General features: G+C 44.3%; 1 protein-coding gene across 5 annotated transcripts in view; it reads left to right on the top strand.

Annotated features, from left to right (window-relative positions):
• daam1a (dishevelled associated activator of morphogenesis 1a) overlaps positions 1-19108 on the top strand; it is an 88169-nt gene that overhangs the window by 19210 nt on the left and 49851 nt on the right. Inside the window, exon 1 of one of the 5 annotated variants that reach the window (XM_046367184.1) lies at positions 4014-4035. The exons of 3 other annotated variants lie outside the window; for them this stretch is intronic. The gene's annotated coding sequence lies outside the window, so the exon portion shown is untranslated. Of the gene's footprint in view, positions 1-4013; positions 4036-18952; positions 19060-19108 lie in introns of those variants that run through there. One more of the 5 variants, XM_046367183.1, reaches the window with a different exon arrangement.

Below are 19108 nucleotides of genomic sequence, written 5' to 3'. Positions count from 1 at the left end.
AGAACCACATATCACAGTCCTAGTAAGTACATTTTTCCTCCATCAAAATCAAATTAAATGTTATTTGTCACATGCTTTGTAAAAAACAGGTGTAGACTAATAGTGAATTGCATAATTAGGCCATTTCCAACAATGCAGAGAGAAAGAAAAATAGAGAAATAATAGAAAATTAAAACACATCATAATACATGTACAATGAGTAACGATCATTTGGCTATATACTGTTCACGGGGTACCAGTACTGAGTCGATGTGCAGGAGTACAAGGTAATTGAGGTAGAAATGTGTATATACATGGATAGCGAAGAATAAAGTGACTGGGCAACAAGGATAGATAATAAACAGTAGCAGCAGCGTATTTGGTGAGTCAAAAAACAGTGAGTGCAAAAAGGGTCAATGGAGATCTGGCGAGTCAAATATCTGGCCAGACTAACTGTTTAACTAACTATTTATCAGTCTTACGGCTTGGGGGTAGAAGCTGTTCAGTGTCCTGTTAGTTCCAGACTTCGGTGCCACTTGCCGTTTGGTAGCAGAGAGAACAGTCTATGACTTGGGTGGCTGGCAATTTTTAGGGCCTTCCTCTGGCCTTCCTCTGACACAGCCTGGTATAGAGGTCCTGTATGGCAGGGAGCTCGGGCCCAGTGATGTACTGGGCCGTCCACACTACACTCTGTAGCGCCTTTGCAGTCGGATGCCAAGCAGTTGCAATAGCTATCAGTAAAGTCAGAGGTAGTAAGGGGGGGGACAAAATTCAAGTGGAAGTATTCAATATTCAAAGATACTAATAAAAGAAAGGCCCACAAAAAGTATAGTGCTCTTGTGTTTTATTCGTGCACCTAATCTCAACCCTTGGCATGGGCTTCTGGCAGTGAAATGCCTATGGTGGATAGAGTCCAGTACATCATGAGGCTGGGAGTGGGAGCTTGGCTCTGTCTGTGGTTCGCCTGTCATTAGCAGACAGAGACAGGCATGTGATGGGGAAACCTCAGGGGATAGCAAGTCTGCTCTCTCTATGGGTTTGCCCAGCCTAGTGAACCCAGTCTTTCCTGTTAGAACCCTGCTTCACGTATTCTGTGTCCCAAACGGCACCCTTTTCCCTATATAGGGCACTACTTTAGACCAGGGCCCATAGGCAGTGCACTATGTAGGGAGTAGGGTGCTACTTGGGATGCAGACACCAGTACATGTTCATAGTAGTATAATGGGGAATTTAAAACATGAATAAATAAACACACTGACTGGAGGTGAATTAGGACTTGTTTCTACATTCCACATCATCATAATAAAGGTGCATCTCCATGGTTGTAATCACAGTGTCTGCTGTCTGGCTGTCTTAACTTCAGCTCTTTGGTATCTCAACTTGGACATCCCGTGCAAAGCAGAGAGGAGAGCACGGGGGAACTCATGTCTTGCTATCTGTAGTACACGCTGAACAACTCCGCTATGCTGGAGTAACATTTTTCAGATGGTTGTGCAACTTGTTGATGACACTGAGAAGGCAGCTTGATGCATGTTCATTCCCTGTCATTATTCATCAGCTTGTTATGCGTATTGTACATGAATCATACTGAATGCGTTCAGATTATAACCTCTTCTACGCGACAGTTAAGTTGTAGAGACTGATTGTTCTATAGCTTTGTTTATCTACAGGATGGTCAAACATGAATGTTATTGTGGCAGAACATTGTTATTGTATTATTGTCCTGAGTCTGACAGCCCTGGACTAAGTGGAGATCTATCCATGATGAACAGACATTCTTACTGGATACCATGCAGTGTGCCTGTCTATATCAATTCAATTCAATTTCAATTCAAGGGGTTTTATTGGCATGGGAAACATGTGTTAACATTGCCAAAGCAAGTGAGGCAGATAATAGAGGTCGACCGATTAATCGGAATGGCCGATTTAATTTGGGCCGATTTCAAATTTTCATAACAATCAGAAATCTGTATTTTTGGACACCGATTTGGCCATTGTTTTTTTGTTGTTGTTTTTCTACTCCCTTTATTTAATCTTTATTTAACTAGGCAAGTCAGTTAAGAACACATTCTTATTTTCAATGACAGCCTGGGAACGGTGGGTTAACTGCCTCGTTCAGGGGCAGAACGACAGATTTTTACCTTGTCAGCTCGGGGATTCAATCTTGCAACCTTACAGTTAACTAGTCCAACGCTCTAACCACCTGCCTCTCATTGCACACCACGAGGAGCCTGCCTGTTACGCGAATGCAGTAAGCCAAGGTAAGTTGCTAGCTAGCATTAAAACAATCAATCAATCAATCATAATCACTAGTTAACTATACATGGTTGATGATATTACTAGTTTATCTAGCGTGTCCTGCGTTGCGTATAATCGATGTGGTGCGTATCATTGCTCCAATGTGTACCTAACCATAAACATCAATGCCTTTCTTAAAATCAATACACAGAAGTATATATTTTTAAACCTGCATATTTAGCTAAAAGAAATCCAGGTTAGCAGGCAATATTAACCAGGTGAAATTGTCACTTCTCTTGCGTTCATTGCAGAGTCAGTGTATATGCAACCGTTTGGGCCGCCTAATTTGCCAGAATTATGTAATTATGACATAACATTGAAGGTTGTGCAATGTAACAAGAATATTTAGACTTATGGATGCCACCCATTAGATAAAATACAGAACGGTTCCGCATTTCACTGAAAGAATAAATGTCTTGTTTTCGAGATGATAGTTTCCGGATTCGACTATATTAATGGCCTAAGGCTCATATTTCTGTGTGTTATTATGTTATAACTAAGACAGTGATTTGATAGAGCAGTCTGACTGAGTGGTGATAGGGCACCAGCAGGCTCGTAAGCATTCATTCAAACAGCATTTTCGTGTGTTTGCCAGCAGCTGTTTATGACTTCAAGCCTATCAACTCCCGAGATTAGGCTCGTGTAACCGATGTGAAATGGCTAGCTAGTTAGCAGGGTGCGCACTAATAGCTTTTCAAACGTCACTCGCTCTGAGACTTGGAGTGGTTGTTCCCCTTGCTCTGCAAGGGCCACGGCTTTTGTGGAGCGATGGGTAACGCTGATTCGAGGGTGGCTGTTGTCGTTGTGTTCCTGGTTCAAGCCCAGATAGGAGCGAGGAGAGGGATGGAAGCTATACTGTTACACTGGCAATACTAAAGTGCCTATAAGAACATCCAATAGTCAAAGGTTAATGAAATACAAATGGTATAGACAGAAATAGTTCTATAATTCCTATAATAACTACAACCTAAAACTTCTTACCTGGGAATATTGAAGACTCATATTAAAAGGAACCACCAGCTTTCATATGTTCTCGTGTTCTGAGCAAGGAACTGAAACGTTAGCTTTCTTACATGGCACATATTGCACTTTTACTTTCTTCTCCAACACTTTGGTTTTCCATTATTTAAACCAAATTGAACATGTTTCATAATTTACTTGAGGCTAAATTGATTTTATTGATGTATTATATTAAGTTAAAATAAGCGTTCATTCAGTATTGTTGTAATTGTCATAATTACAACTAAATTAAATAAAAATCTGCCGATTTAATCAGTATCGGCTTTTTTGGTCCTCCAATAATCGGTATTGGTATCGGAGTTGAAAAATCATAATCGGTCGACCTCTACTTCAGAGTGTTTTCTATCCAATACTAATAATAATATGCATATATTAGCATCTGTGACAGAGTAGGAGGCAGTTCACTCTGGGCACGCTATTCATCCAAAAGTGAAAATGCTGCCCCCTATCCCAAAAAGGTTATATAGTTTTAGTACAGCCAATTGGAATTTGTTGTCTGTATATTTGATCATTTCATTGAGAATACCATCAACACCACAGGCCTTTTTAGGTTGGAGGGTTTTTATTTTGTCCTGTTGATCATTCAAGATAATTGGAGAATCCAGTGGGTTCTGGTTGTCTTTAATAGTTGATTCCAAGATTTGTATTTGATCATATATATGTTTTTGCTCTTTGTTCTTTGTTATAGAGACAAAAAGATTGGAGAAGTGGTTTACCTATACATCTCCATTTGGATAGGTAATTCTTTGTGTTGTTGTTTGTTTAGTGTTTTCCAATTTTCCCAGAAGTGGTTAGTCTGTGGATTCTTCAATTACATTGAGCTGATTTCTGACATGCTGTTCCTTCTTTTTCCGTAGTGTAATTCTGTATTGTTTTAGTGATTCACCATAGTGAAGCCGTAGACTCAGGTTTTCCGGGTCTCTATGTTTTTGGTTGGACAGGTTTCTCAATTTCTTTCTTAAATTTTTGCACTCTTCATCAAACCATTTGTCATTGTTGTTCATTTTCTTTGGTTTTCTATTTCAGATTCTTTAGATTTGATAGGGATACTGTTAAGATTTTCTACTGCCAAGTTTACACCTTCACTATTACAGTGGAACGTTTTACCCAGGAAATTGTCTAAAAGGGATTGAATTTGTTGTTGCCTAATTGTTTTTTGGTAGGTTTCCAAACTGCATTCCTTCCATCTATAGCATTTCTTAATGTTACTCAGTTCCGTTGACTTTGACGCCTCATGATTGAGTATTGCTCTGTTCAAGTAGACTGTGGTTTTGCTGTGATCTGATAGGGGCGTCAGTGGACTGACTGTGAACGCTCTGAGAGACTCCAGGTTGAGGTCAGTGATAAAGTAGTCTACAGTACTACTGCCAAGAGATGAGCTATAGGTGTACCTACCATAGGAGTCCCCTCAAAGCCTACCATTGACTATGTACATACCCAGCGTGCGACAGAGCTGCAGGAGTTGTGACCCGTTTTTGTTGGTTAAGTTGTCATAATTGTGCCTAGGGGGGCATATGAGGGAGGGAATGCTGTCACCTCCAGGCAGGTGTTTGTCCCCCTGTGTGCTGAGGGTGTCGGGTTCTTGTCCGGTTCTGGTATTTAGGTCGCCACAGACTAGTACATGTCCCTGGGCCTGGAAATGACTGATTTCCCCGTCCAGGATGGAGAAGCTGTCTTCATTAAAGCATGGGGATTCTAGTGGGGGCATATAGGTAGCACCCAGGAGGACATTATTCTCTGTTAAGATCATTTCCTTTTGAATTTCTAGCCAAATGTAAAATGTTCCTGTTTTGATTAATTTAATGGAGTGGGTTAGGTCTGCTCTATACCAAATTAGCATATCCCCTGAGTACCTTCCCTTTTTTCACACCTGGTAGTTTGGTGGATGGGACTACCAGCTCTCTGTAACCTATATCTGACGGTATCTGTATCTGTAGGTTTGGCCCAGCGGATGGACAAGCAGCAGCAGGTTGTTCAACATCTGTTCTAAAGTCTGTCTCTAATGACTGGACTAAACTACATCATCTCTGACTGACCACTGGGCGATCTTTCCTTTCTCCCCTTCATTGTCTGTAGGCCTCCCATGTTGCTGCTCATTTCCCTGTCTCTCTGTAGCCCTATTCTGCTGTTCATGGAGCATTGAATTTGTCTTTGAGCTGCCATCAAAAGCCAGTTTCCTGGTTCTAGTTTAATGGCAAATCAACTCCCTTGAAAGTGCTTGTTAGAACAGGAATAGGCTTCATCTTGGTCCAGGAAACCAGCCCCATACTGCCAGTGCACAATGCAATCCAATCATTCAGCTAAAAACATTTAAAATAATCAGATAGGGGAACTACTGTGAACAGTATGTTTCCCTAAGTGTCTGCTTTTATCAGAATCCCCAATGGTGAACAATAACAGAGAGAGAGAGAGTGAGTCATCTTTACTGTTGTGTGTTCAGCAATCAGACGTTTGTCTCAGCTGAGCTCTGGAGACAATATCAAACTGTACTGCCTGTCAGTAGACCAATAAAGACCACGAACATCCTGCGATTGTTCAGGTCTTTTAATTGCCAGATGTTCTCAGATTCATGTGAGGGGTTGCAGCGCAACTCATGGCCCTTCTGGACATCTGGATCCAATATGTGTAAAAAGCTCTAGCTACGTAGAATCCAACAATGACTTCTTGAACATGTTGAGCGTATCAGGTTTGGCTTTAAGGGCAACAATCAGCCTGGTATGTTGTCTAAAGTTGAAGTATACTTTGGGTTCTCAAGATTATCACTTCATCTGATTCTGCACATCGTGAGTTGTATTTGTTCAAACATTGTTTTAGGTTTTCTCTCAAACTTCCTTTCAGTAATCCATGCAATACTACACCATAATAGCCTAGTAATAGTGTTTGTTATAGTCATTGTTAATTAGAGATCTGTCATAGGCATCAGCAATACCAGTCAAATGACAAGACACACTTGGATCAGGTTTGGGACCAATACCATTTCAATTCAATTTCTGAGAATTGCTCAAATTGCAATGGAGCCTCTCAGGTCAGCTCAGTGGCCGTGTGTTTTGCAGCTGGTACTGGATAATCACCTGGACTGTTACAGTAGGAACATGTGTGGGTGTGAATGAGCGAAGCCACGTGAAACAACCTGGGGCACTGCACACACCCTGTTTTCCCCTGCTGACTCACCTCGGTACAACAACCAGAACAGGTGTGGCTCCGAGGCTCACTGTCTCAGTGTTTCGGAGGGAGTGTGGTACACCACATGTTGATGGAGTGTGTAATGTACTATATGTGCCTGTGTGTGTTAGAGGAGGAGTGGGGGGGAATTAAAAAGTAGTGCATCATGGGTAAAGGGAATTAATGTAAAGCTCAGCATGCAAACGTAGGCTTTAAAATCTCTCTCAATCTCACTCTCCCCAGAATGCTCTCTGAGTGCATCAGATGTATGTACAGTATATGTATGTACAGTATATGTATGTACAGTATATTCCCTCTGTCATGTCTCGACTAAAGAGAAACCTAAAGAAATTAGATAATAAACAGAAGAACATCAGTTAGTATTGCTAACAGCATCCTGATTATTACAAGCTGCTCCTTGAAATGGAAGATATTAAATATCCCCAGTCTGGCTCTTTGTTCTTTGTCTTTGATAAAAGGAGAGGAAAAACACACTGTCTGATGCTTCAGAGAGTATTGCTTTACTGATGACCTGTGTGTGTGTCTTTACTGACGCTGACCTGTGTGTGTGTCTTTACTGACGCTGACCTGTGTGTGTGTGTGTCTTTACTGAAGCTGACCTGTGTGTCTTTACTGAAGCTGACCTGTGTGTGTGTCTTTACTGAAGCTGACCTGTGTGTGTGTCTTTACTGAAGCTGACCTGTGTGTCTTTACTGAAGCTGACCTGTGTGTGTGTCTTTACTGAAGCTGACCTGTGTGTGTGTGTGTCTTTACTGAAGCTGACCTGTGTGTCTTTACTGAAGCTGACCTGTGTGTGTGTCTTTACTGACGCTGACCTGTGTGTGTGTCTTTACTGACGCTGACCTGTCTGTGTGTCTTTACTGAAGCTGACCTGTGTGTCTTTACTGAAGCTGACCTGTGTGTGTGTCTTTACTGAAGCTGACCTGTGTGTGTGTCTTTACTGAAGCTGACCTGTGTGTGTGTCTTTACTGAAGCTGACCTGTGTGTGTGTCTTTACTGAAGCTGACTTGTGTGTCTTTACTGAAGCTGACCTGTGTGTGTGTCTTTACTGACGCTGACCTGTGTGTGTGTCTTTACTGACGCTGACCTGTGTGTCTTTACTGAAGCTGACCTGTGTGTCTTTACTGACGCTGACCTGTGTGTATTTACTGACGCTGACCTGTGTGTGCGTCTTTACTGACGCTGACCTGTGTGTGTGTCTTTACTGACGCTGACCTGTGTGTATTTACTGACGCTGACCTGTGTGTATTTACTGACGCTGACCTGTGTGTGTGTCTTTACTGACGCTGACCTGTGTGTGTGTCTTTACTGACGCTGACCTGTGTGTGTGTCTTTACTGACGCTGACCTGTGTGTATTTACTGACGCTGACCTGTGTGTGTGTCTTTACTGATGCTGACCTGTGTGTGTGTCTTTACTGATGCTGACCTGTGTGTCTTTACTGATGCTGACCTGTGTGTCTTTACTGATGCTGACCTGTGTGTCTTTACTGATGCTGACCTGTGTGTCTTTACTGATGCTGACCTGTGTGTCTTTACTGATGCTGACCTGTGTGTCTTTACTGATGCTGACCTGTGTGTCTTTACTGATGCTGACCTGTGTGTCTTTACTGATGCTGACCTGTGTGTATTTACTGACAATGACCTGTGTGTCTTTACTGACGCTGACCTGTGTGTATTTACTGATGCTGACCTGTGTGTATTTACTGACAATGACCTGTGTGTCTTTACTGATGCTGACCTGTGTGTCTTTACTGACGCTGACCTGTGTGTCTTTACTGATGCTGACCTGTGTGTCTTTACTGATGCTGACCTGTGTGTATTTACTGACAATGACCTGTGTGTCTTTACTGACGCTGACCTGTGTGTCTTTACTGACGCTGACCTGTGTGTCTTTACTGACGATGACCTGTGTGTCTTTACTGACGATGACCTGTGTGTATTTACTGACCCTGACCTGTGTGTGTGTCTTTACTGACGATGACCTGTGTGTGTGTCTTTACTGACGCTGACCTGTGTGTATTTACTGACGATGACCTGTGTGTCTTTACTGACGATGACCTGTGTGTATTTACTGACGATGGCCTGTGTGTCTTTACTGACGATGACCTGTGTGTCTTTACTGACGATGACCTGTGTGTATTTACTGACGATGACCTGTGTGTCTTTACTGACGATGACCTGTGTGTATTTACTGACGCTGACCTGTGTGTGTGTCTTTACTGACGATGACCTGTGTGTGTGTCTTTACTGACGCTGACCTGTGTGTATTTACTGACGATGACCTGTGTGTCTTTACTGACGCTGACCTGTGTGTCTTTACTGACGCTGACCTGTGTGTGTGTCTTTACTGACGCTGACCTGTGTGTGTGTCTTTACTGACGCTGACCTGTGTGTGTGTATTTACTGACGCTGACCTGTGTGTCTTTACTGACGCTGACCTGTGTGTCTTTACTGATGATGACCTGTGTGTCTTTACTGACGCTGACCTGTGTGTCTTTACTGACACTGACCTGTGTGTGTGTCTTTACTGATGATGACCTGTGTGTCTTTACTGACGCTGACCTGTGTGTCTTTACTGACGCTGACCTGTGTGTGTGTCTTTACTGACGCTGACCTGTGTGTGTGTCTTTACTGACGCTGACCTGTGTGTGTGTATTTACTGACGCTGACCTGTGTGTCTTTACTGACGCTGACCTGTGTGTCTTTACTGATGCTGACCTGTGTGTATTTACTGACGCTGACCTGTGTGTCTTTACTGACAATGACCTGTGTATATTTACTGATGCTGACCTGTGTGTATTTACTGACAATGACCTGTGTGTCTTTACTGACGCTGACCTGTGTGTCTTTACTGACAATGACCTGTGTGTCTTTACTGACAATGACCTGTGTGTCTTTACTGCCGCTGACCTGTGTGTCTTTACTGACAATGACCTGTGTGTCTTTACTAACGGTGACCTGTGTGTCTTTACTGACGCTGACCTGTGTGTCTTTACTGACAATGACCTGTGTGTATTTACTGATGCTGACCTGTGTGTATTTACTGACGATGACCTGTGTGTCTTTACTGACGCTGACCTGTGTGTCTTTACTGACGCTGACCTGTGTGTGTGTCTTTACTGACGCTGACCTGTGTGTGTGTCTTTACTGACGCTGACCTGTGTGTGTGTCTTTACTGACGCTGACCTGTGTGTGTGTCTTTACTGACGCTGACCTGTGTGTGTGTATTTACTGACGCTGACCTGTGTGTCTTTACTGACGCTGACCTGTGTGTCTTTACTGATGCTGACCTGTGTGTGTGTCTTTACTGATGATGACCTGTGTGTCTTTACTGACGCTGACCTGTGTGTCTTTACTGACAATGACCTGTGTGTATTTACTGATGCTGACCTGTGTGTATTTACTGACAATGACCTGTGTGTCTTTACTGACGCTGACCTGTGTGTCTTTACTGACAATGACCTGTGTGTCTTTACTGATGCTGACCTGTGTGTCTTTACTGACAATGACCTGTGTGTATTTACTGATGCTGACCTGTGTGTCTTTACTGATGCTGACCTGTGTGTATTTACTGACGCTGACCTGTGTGTCTTTACTGACAATGACCTGTGTATATTTACTGATGCTGACCTGTGTGTATTTACTGACAATGACCTGTGTGTCTTTACTGACGCTGACCTGTGTGTCTTTACTGACAATGACCTGTGTGTCTTTACTGACAATGACCTGTGTGTCTTTACTGCCGCTGACCTGTGTGTCTTTACTGACAATGACCTGTGTGTCTTTACTAACGGTGACCTGTGTGTCTTTACTGACGCTGACCTGTGTGTCTTTACTGACAATGACCTGTGTGTATTTACTGATGCTGACCTGTGTGTCTTTACTGACGCTGACCTGTGTGTCTTTACTGACAATGACCTGTGTGTATTTACTGATGCTGACCTGTGTGTCTTTACTGACAATGACCTGTGTGTCTTTACTGACAATGACCTGTGTGTCTTTACTGACAATGACCTGTGTGTCTTTACTGCCGCTGACCTGTGTGTCTTTACTGACAATGACCTGTGTGTCTTTACTGACGGTGACCTGTGTGTCTTTACTGACGCTGACCTGTGTGTATTTACTGACGGTGACCTGTGTGTCTTTACTGACGCTGACCTGTGTGTCTTTACTGATGCTGACCTGTGTGTCTTTACTGACAATGACCTGTGTGTCTTTACTGATGCTGACCTGTGTGTCTTTACTGACAATGACCTGTGTGTCTTTACTGACGCTGACCTGTGTGTCTTTACTGACAATGACCTGTGTGTCTTTACTGATGCTGACCTGTGTTTCTTTACTAACAATGACCTGTGTGTCTTTACTGACGATGACCTGTGTGTCTTTACTGACGCTGACCTGTGTGTCTTTACTGACGCTGACCTGTGTGTCTTTACTGATGCTGACCTGTGTGTATTTACTGAGGCTGACCTGTGTGTCTTTACTGACAATGACCTGTGTGTATTTACTGATGCTGACCTGTGTGTATTTACTGATGCTGACCTGTGTGTCTTTACTGATGCTGACCTGTGTGTATTTACTGATGCTGACCTGTGTGTCTTTACTGATGCTGACCTGTGTGTATTTACTGACGCTGACCTGTGTGTCTTTACTGACAATGACCTGTGTGTATTTACTGATGCTGACCTGTGTGTATTTACTGACAATGACCTGTGTGTCTTTACTGACGCTGACCTGTGTGTCTTTACTGACAATGACCTGTGTGTCTTTACTGACGCTGACCTGTGTGTCTTTACTGACGCTGACCTGTGTGTATTTACTGACGGTGACCTGTGTGTCTTTACTGATGCTGACCTGTGTGTATTTACTGATGCTGACCTGTGTGTCTTTACTGACGCTGACCTGTGTGTATTTACTGACGCTGACCTGTGTGTCTTTACTGACAATGACCTGTGTGTATTTACTGATGCTGACCTGTGTGTATTTACTGACAATGACCTGTGTGTCTTTACTGACGCTGACCTGTGTGTCTTTACTGACAATGACCTGTGTGTCTTTACTGACGGTGACCTGTGTGTCTTTACTGACGCTGACCTGTGTGTATTTACTGACGGTGACCTGTGTGTCTTTACTGACGCTGACCTGTGTGTCTTTACTGATGCTGACCTGTGTGTCTTTACTGACAATGACCTGTGTGTCTTTACTGATGCTGACCTGTGTGACTTTACTGACAATGACCTGTGTGTCTTTACTGACGCTGACCTGTGTGTCTTTACTGACAATGACCTGTGTGTCTTTACTGATGCTGATCTGTGTGTCTTTACTGACAATGACCTGTGTGTCTTTACTGACGCTGACCTGTGTGTCTTTACTGACAATGACCTGTGTGTCTTTACTGACGATGACCTGTGTGTCTTTACTGACGATGACCTGTGTGTCTTTACTGACGCTGACCTGTGTGTCTTTACTGACGCTGACCTGTGTGTCTTTACTGACGCTGACCTGTGTGTCTTTACTGATGCTGACCTGTGTGTCTTTACTGACGCTGACGTGTGTGTGTCTTTACTGACGCTGACCTGTGTGTCTTTACTGACGCTGACCTGTGTGTCTTTACTGACGCTGACCTGTGTGTCTTTACTGACGCTGACCTGTGTGTCTTTACTGACAATGACCTGTGTGTCTTTACTGACAATGACCTGTGTGTCTTTACTGCCGCTGACCTGTGTGTCTTTACTGACGGTGACCTGTGTGTCTTTACTGACGCTGACCTGTGTGTATTTACTGACGGTGACCTGTGTGTCTTTACTGACGCTGACCTGTGTGTATTTACTGACCCTGACCTGTGTGTCTTTACTGACGCTGACCTGTGTGTCTTTACTGACAATGACCTGTGTGTCTTTACTGATGCTGACCTGTGTGTCTTTACTGACGCTGACCTGTGTGTCTTTACTGACGATGACCTGTGTGTCTTTACTGACGCTGACCTGTGTGTCTTTACTGACGCTGACCTGTGTGTCTTTACTGACGCTGACCTGTGTGTATTTACTGACAATGACCTGTGTGTATTTACTGACGCTGACCTGTGTGTCTTTACTGACGCTGACCTGTGTGTCTTTACTGACGCTGACCTGTGTGTCTTTACTGATGCTGACCTGTGTGTCTTTACTGACGCTGACCTGTGTGTCTTTACTGACGCTGACCTGTGTGTCTTTACTGACGCTGACCTGTGTGTCTTTACTGACAATGACCTGTGTGTATTTACTGACGATGACCTGTGTGTCTTTACTGACGCTGACCTGTGTGTATTTACTGACGGTGACCTGTGTGTCTTTACTGACGCTGACCTGTGTGTCTTTACTGACCCTGACCTGTGTGTCTTTACTGATGCTGACCTGTGTGTCTTTACTGACAATGACCTGTGTGTCTTTACTGATGCTGACCTGTGTGTCTTTACTGACGCTGACCTGTGTGTCTTTACTGACGATGACCTGTGTGTCTTTACTGACGCTGACCTGTGTGTCTTTACTGACGCTGACCTGTGTGTATTTACTGACAATGACCTGTGTGTATTTACTGACGCTGACCTGTGTGTCTTTACTGACGCTGACCTGTGTGTCTTTACTGACGCTCACCTGTGTGTCTTTACTGATGCTGACCTGTGTGTCTTTACTGACGCTGACCTGTGTGTCTTTACTGACGCTGACCTGTGTGTCTTTACTGATGCTGACCTGTGTGTCTTTACTGACGCTGACCTGTGTGTCTTTACTGATGCTGACCTGTGTGTCTTTACTGATGATGACCTGTGTGTCTTTTAGAGGTCGACCGATTCATCGGAATGGCCTATTAATTAGGGCCGATTTCAAGCTTCCATAACAATCGATAATCTGCATTTTTGTGGCCGATTACATTGCACTCCACCAGGAGACTGCGTGGCAAGCTGGCTACCTGTTATGCGAGTGCAGCAAGGAGCCAAGGTAAGGTGCTCGCTAGCATTAAACGTATCTTATAAAAAACAATCAATCTTAACATAATCACTAGTTAACTACACATGGTTGATGATATTACTAGTTTATCTTGCTTGTCCTGCGTTGCATATAATCGATGCAGTGCCTGTTAATTTACCATTGAATCATAGCCTACTTCGCCAAACGGTTATTTAACAAGCACATTCGCGAAAAAAGCACTATTGTTGCACCAATGTACTTAACCATAAACCTTAACCATAAACCATAAACATCAACGTCTTTCTAAAAGTCTGACAGACCTCTACATGCTTTGTAAGTAGGAAAACCTACAAAATCGGCAGTGTATCAAATACTTGTTCTCCCCACTGTACATACAACAAACAATCTCTGACAAGGACATGATGGGAAACAGAGGGTTAAATACACAATATGTAATGCATGGGATTGGAACCAGGTGTGTAGGAAGACAAGACAAAACCAATGGAAAATGAAAAATTGATTAATGATGGCTAGAACGTCGGTGACGTCGACCGCCAAACACCACGTCGACCGTCCAAACACAGCACCTCGCCCTCCGGGCCATCCCCGAGTGATCTGATTCCGACCCCGATAGTCAATAAACGGGCGCAGACCTCTCATCCTTCTTCTTCACAAAAAATTAACTCGAGGAGGTGGGTGAAGTGGAGGACCAAATATACCCCTGACGCAGGGATTCAGAGACATATGTTTCCATAGCCTCCATCTCTGCCTCTGAGAGGGGATACACATGACTCCTGGGAAGTGCAGCGTCTACCAGGAGGTCTCCCGCACAATCGCCCCGTCGATGAGGTGGTAATTGAGTCACCTTCTTTTTGGAGAAGGTGAGAGCCAAATCATGCGCACGGTGGAGACCTGGTCTGGACTTTCCACCGTTGTAGCACCTACGGAAACCACTAAACACCTACCTGAACACTCTCACGACCACCCTGTGAGAGCCCTCTGTGGCCAAGAAACAGTGGGGTTATGACAGGCTAACCAGGGTAGGCCCAGCACCACGGGAAACGCAGGAGAGTCAATGAGGAAGAGACTAATTCTCTCCGTGTGACCCCCCTGCGCCACCATACCCAAAGGCGCGGTAACCTCCTTAATCACCCCTGACCCTAATGGTCATCTATCTAAAGTGTGAACGGGGAAGGGCACATCCACAGGAAAAATGGGGGTCCCTAAGCTATGAGCTAACGCTCTATCAATAAAATTCCCAGCCGCGCCTGAATCAACGAGGGCCTTATGCTGGGAATATGGGGAAAACTCAGGAAAAGTGACACACAAACATGTGCAACAGGGCTCTGGGTGAGAATGGTGCCGGCTCACCTGGGGTTGACGCCAGAGCGACCTACCTGCTGCCTCGATTCCCAGAGGAACGAACCCGGCACCAACCGGCAGTGTGACCTCTGCGGCCACAGATGGTGCACGAGCGGGAACCTCCTCCAGCCTCCCTTCGCACCGTCCCTCTCAGCTCCATGGGCTTCCAAGAGGGGGTGCGGGAGGATGGAACTACCAGATCCCGATCTGAATGTCCACGAGTAGCCAGCAGGTTGTCCAGCCGGATGGACAGATCCACCAGCTGGTCAAAATTGAGGGTGGTGTCTCTGCAGGCCACCTCCTGACGGACGTCCTCATGCAGACTACAATGATAACGGTCGATCAGGGTCCTGTCTTTCCATCCGGCAGCCAGGGTCCTAAACTCCAGGGCAAACTCCTGGGCGTTCATCGTCTCCTGCCTCAGATGGTAGAGTCGCTCACCCGCCGCTCTACCCTCGAGCGGATGGTCGAAGACTGCTCGGAAACGGCGGGTGAACTCCTCAAACTGGTCCGACGCTGCATCTCCCTCTCTCCACACGGCGTTGGTCCATTCCATGGCTCTCCCGGTGAGGCACGAGACGAGGGCGGACACCCTCTCCCGGTCTGATGGAAATGGGTGGACGGTGGCCAGATAAAGGTTCAACTGCAACAAAAACCCTTGGCAGTTCAGCCCTCCCGTCGTACTGCTGGGGTAAAGAGAGACGGATTCCACTTGGTTCAGGCGGGAAAGGGGCGCTCAAGAGAGACCCCGGTTGGGCTTGTTGATGGAGCTGGAGAAACTCCCTGTCTCTCCCTCTCTGACCTGTGTGTGTGTGTGTGTGTTTGTCTTTACTGACACTGAGCTGTGTCTGTGTCTGTCTTTCCTGACGGTGACCTGTGTGAGAAAGGGGAGAATGGTTTCTCTGCAGGCTCTGTTCCAGGTCTTACTACAGCTGTTCTACATGCAGTACCTGTCCACCTTTTGGTTCCCTCTTTAGTTCCCTGTCACAGAAAATCCCCCTTTCCAAGGATACATGTCATGTGAAGTTCACAAGGACATCATCTGCTATGGTAGGAACAGTCCAGCACGTGGAACATATTCAGTATGCCTCCCAAATGGCTCCCTACTCCCTCTATAACCTAGTATGGACCCTGGTAAAAAAGTTGTGCACTAAGAGGGAATAGGGTGCCATTTGAGACATGCCCTCTGTGCTGATCATGGTAGTCCATTCAGGAAGGACAAGTTTGGTCATAAACAAACAGACCGTTTCACGTGTTTTTACAATGATAGCTGGGGAGAGAGACTTAAAAAAATAAAATCTGACACTTATTTCAATTTGAGGTCCTGGAAAGACATCTTGGTTTTACCATGTTCCTGGAGAGCTACCCTCCTGTAGATTACAATCCAACCATGTTCCTGGAGAGCTACCCTCCTGTAGATTACAATCCAACCATGTTTCTGGAGAGCTACCCTCCTGTAGATTACAATCCAACCATGTTTCTGGAGAGCTACCCTCCTGTAGATTACAATCCAACCATGTTCCTGGAGAGCTACCCTCCTGTAGATTACAATCCAACCATGTTCCTGGAGAGCTACCATCCTGTAGATTACAATCCAACCATGTTTCTGGAGAGCTACCATCCTGTAGGTTTTCAATTCAACCATGTTCTTGGAGATCTACCATCCTGTAGGTTTTACTTTATCTTAGACGTGGTATACTGGCCATATACCACACCCCTCGGGCCTTATTGCTTGATTATGCGACATAAACTGGATGTGCCTGGTGCAAAGAGTGGTCAATCACGTTTCCATTCTTGTTTGGTCTGTTCTCATTTGTACATCCCTACTACTGTAACAAAATGGTAAAGTTGTTCTCTAATACAAGATGTCAATGTTGTGGATTGTATGGGTTCTGTGTCTGCCACGACCACAGGATTTAACCTGCCTAAACACCCACAGGATTTAACCTGCCTAAACACCCACAGGATTTAACCTGCCTAAACACCCACAGGATTTAACCTGCCTAAACACCCACAGGATTTAACCTGCCTAAACACCCACAGGATTTAACCTGCCTAAACACCCACAGGATTTAAACTGCCTAAACACCCACAGGATTTAAACTGCCTAAACACCCACAGGATTTAACCTACCTAAACACCCACAGGATTTAACCTGCCTAAACACCAACAGGATTTAACCTGCCTAAACACCCACAGGATTTAAACTGCCTAAACACCCACAGGATTTCACCTGCTTAAACACCCACAGGGTTTAAACTGCCTAAACACCCACAGGATTTACTTTGCCTAAACACCCACAGGATTTAACCTGCCTAAACACACAGGATTTCGCCTGCTTAAACACCCTCAGGATTTAACTTGCCTAAACACCCACAGGATTTAACCTGCCTAAACACCCACAGGATTTAACCTGCCTAAACACCCACAGGATTTAACCTGCCTAAACACCCACAGGATTTAAACTGCCTAAACACCCACAGGATTTAACCTGCTTAAACACCCTCAGGATTTACCTTGCCTAAACACCCACACCCACACATCCTTAGTTCAAGAAAAAGTCTTTATAGTAACTGAAGAGGTTGAATTATACTGTTTGCTTAGAGCTTTGTGGAACGTCAGAGTAGTGCTTGCTTGGGTGTTTGGGAAGCTGATCTCTTTCGCTGTGGCCTTGTGTGTGCCTTGTGTATATGACCTTTCCCAGGAGGAAACTGACAGCAAGGGAAGACCCTCTCATCTCAGTTTGTGTAAATGATTCACTGAGAGATTTTTGTGTATGAACCCAAAATAAAGTAATGGCCGCTGTCTGACCCCCTGACTGGGGGCTGCACCGTCTGCTACCACAGATGGCTGGGTTTCATTTTTCTCTCCTGCGGTTCTTAGATTGGCTTTTGGGCCAACCCTGGTTTGCGTCTGAAATGGGACCCTATTCCCTATATAGTGCACTACTTTTGACAAGGGCCCATGGTATTTGTATTTGATTTGAGACCTGAATGGTATTTATCTTGTGATTTCTGGATTGGAGTTGCATCATATTCCCCCCTCAGTTAGTTTGACACTACTTTTGGGACGATATTCTATCGATACTATGACTCCAAATATCGATAAAAATCTAATATGTATATTATTATAATTGTATTTTTTTTTGCTAGGTAGCGTTAGCTAGCGCAGTCATCTGTACCTGCACCAAAACTCTGGTATTTGTCTTCCTATAGCTTTTTAAATAGTGAGCCAACATGTTTTCAGCACTTCTATTTCTGTCTCTTCTTTTGCCTCTGCAGCAGACACATAGTGAGCAAGTATTGAATCGCAATACATATTGTATAGGCAATACATATTGCAATACATATTGTATAAGTATTGTGATAATATTGTATCGTGCAGTCCCTGGCAATTTCCAGCTCTAAAACCCAGAAACCTCAAATATTATTACTATTAACTTAATATTCATGTAACTTTTTGGTTTAAGCAACAGCAAAATGCTGTGATATCATTTTATTTTGCTTTTCTCCTTTCATTGTGATTCTCTCTTTCTTTCTCAAATCTTTTATCTTTCTCTCCTCTCTCTCTCTCATCAGAAACAGTGGGAGTTGAGTCTCTGGCTCCTGCTTAATGAAAGCTCACAGATATGAGTCACATGATTTACTCTCACAACATCAGAATCGCTCCCTCTTCAAAGACTAACATCCTGCCATTTGTTTTGACTAGCCCAGTCTGGATTATAGAAATCACTTTGCTTCTGCTCAGACTCACCGTCTTGTGGGCCAGAGAGAGATAGAGAGGAGGATAGAAGCATCCAGCACACTGTTTGAAGACATTGAACCTTTTATGAGACAGTGTCGTTACCGTATGAGGAAGTATATTTCCAGTCAGGTAGTGGGATGCAGGATGAAGAGAATGACTAGAAGGGACAGTAGAGGAAGGATGTTTCAAATGCAGATCACATTTACGTGCACCATAGAAAGCTGTGTGTGTGTGTGTGTGTGTGTGTGTGTGTGTGTGTGTGTGTGTGTGTGTGTGTGTGTGTGTGTGTGTGTGTGTGTGTGTGTGTGTGTGTGTGTGTGTGTGTGTGTGTGTGTGTGTGTGTGTTTCATGGTGTGCTTAATGAATACAACGTTTCTTTAACACTCTCATAAGGATTATTATGTGCATTTTATTTTTGCAGAAGTGCCTGCTGTACAGTAACATATAAAGACCATTTAGAAACTGGCTGGTTCGAATCTTGAATGCTGATTGGCTTACAGCCATGGTGTAACAGACCGTATACCACGGGTATGACAAAACATTTATTTTGACATATTATGTTAGTAACCAGTTTATA

This window comes from Oncorhynchus gorbuscha, linkage group LG10 (genome assembly GCF_021184085.1).
Source record: "Oncorhynchus gorbuscha isolate QuinsamMale2020 ecotype Even-year linkage group LG10, OgorEven_v1.0, whole genome shotgun sequence".
In the NCBI taxonomy this organism is placed as follows: domain Eukaryota; kingdom Metazoa; phylum Chordata; class Actinopteri; order Salmoniformes; family Salmonidae; genus Oncorhynchus; species Oncorhynchus gorbuscha.
The sequence above is the reverse complement of the archived record's forward strand: the minus strand, read 5'-3'. Positions and strand labels throughout refer to the sequence as shown.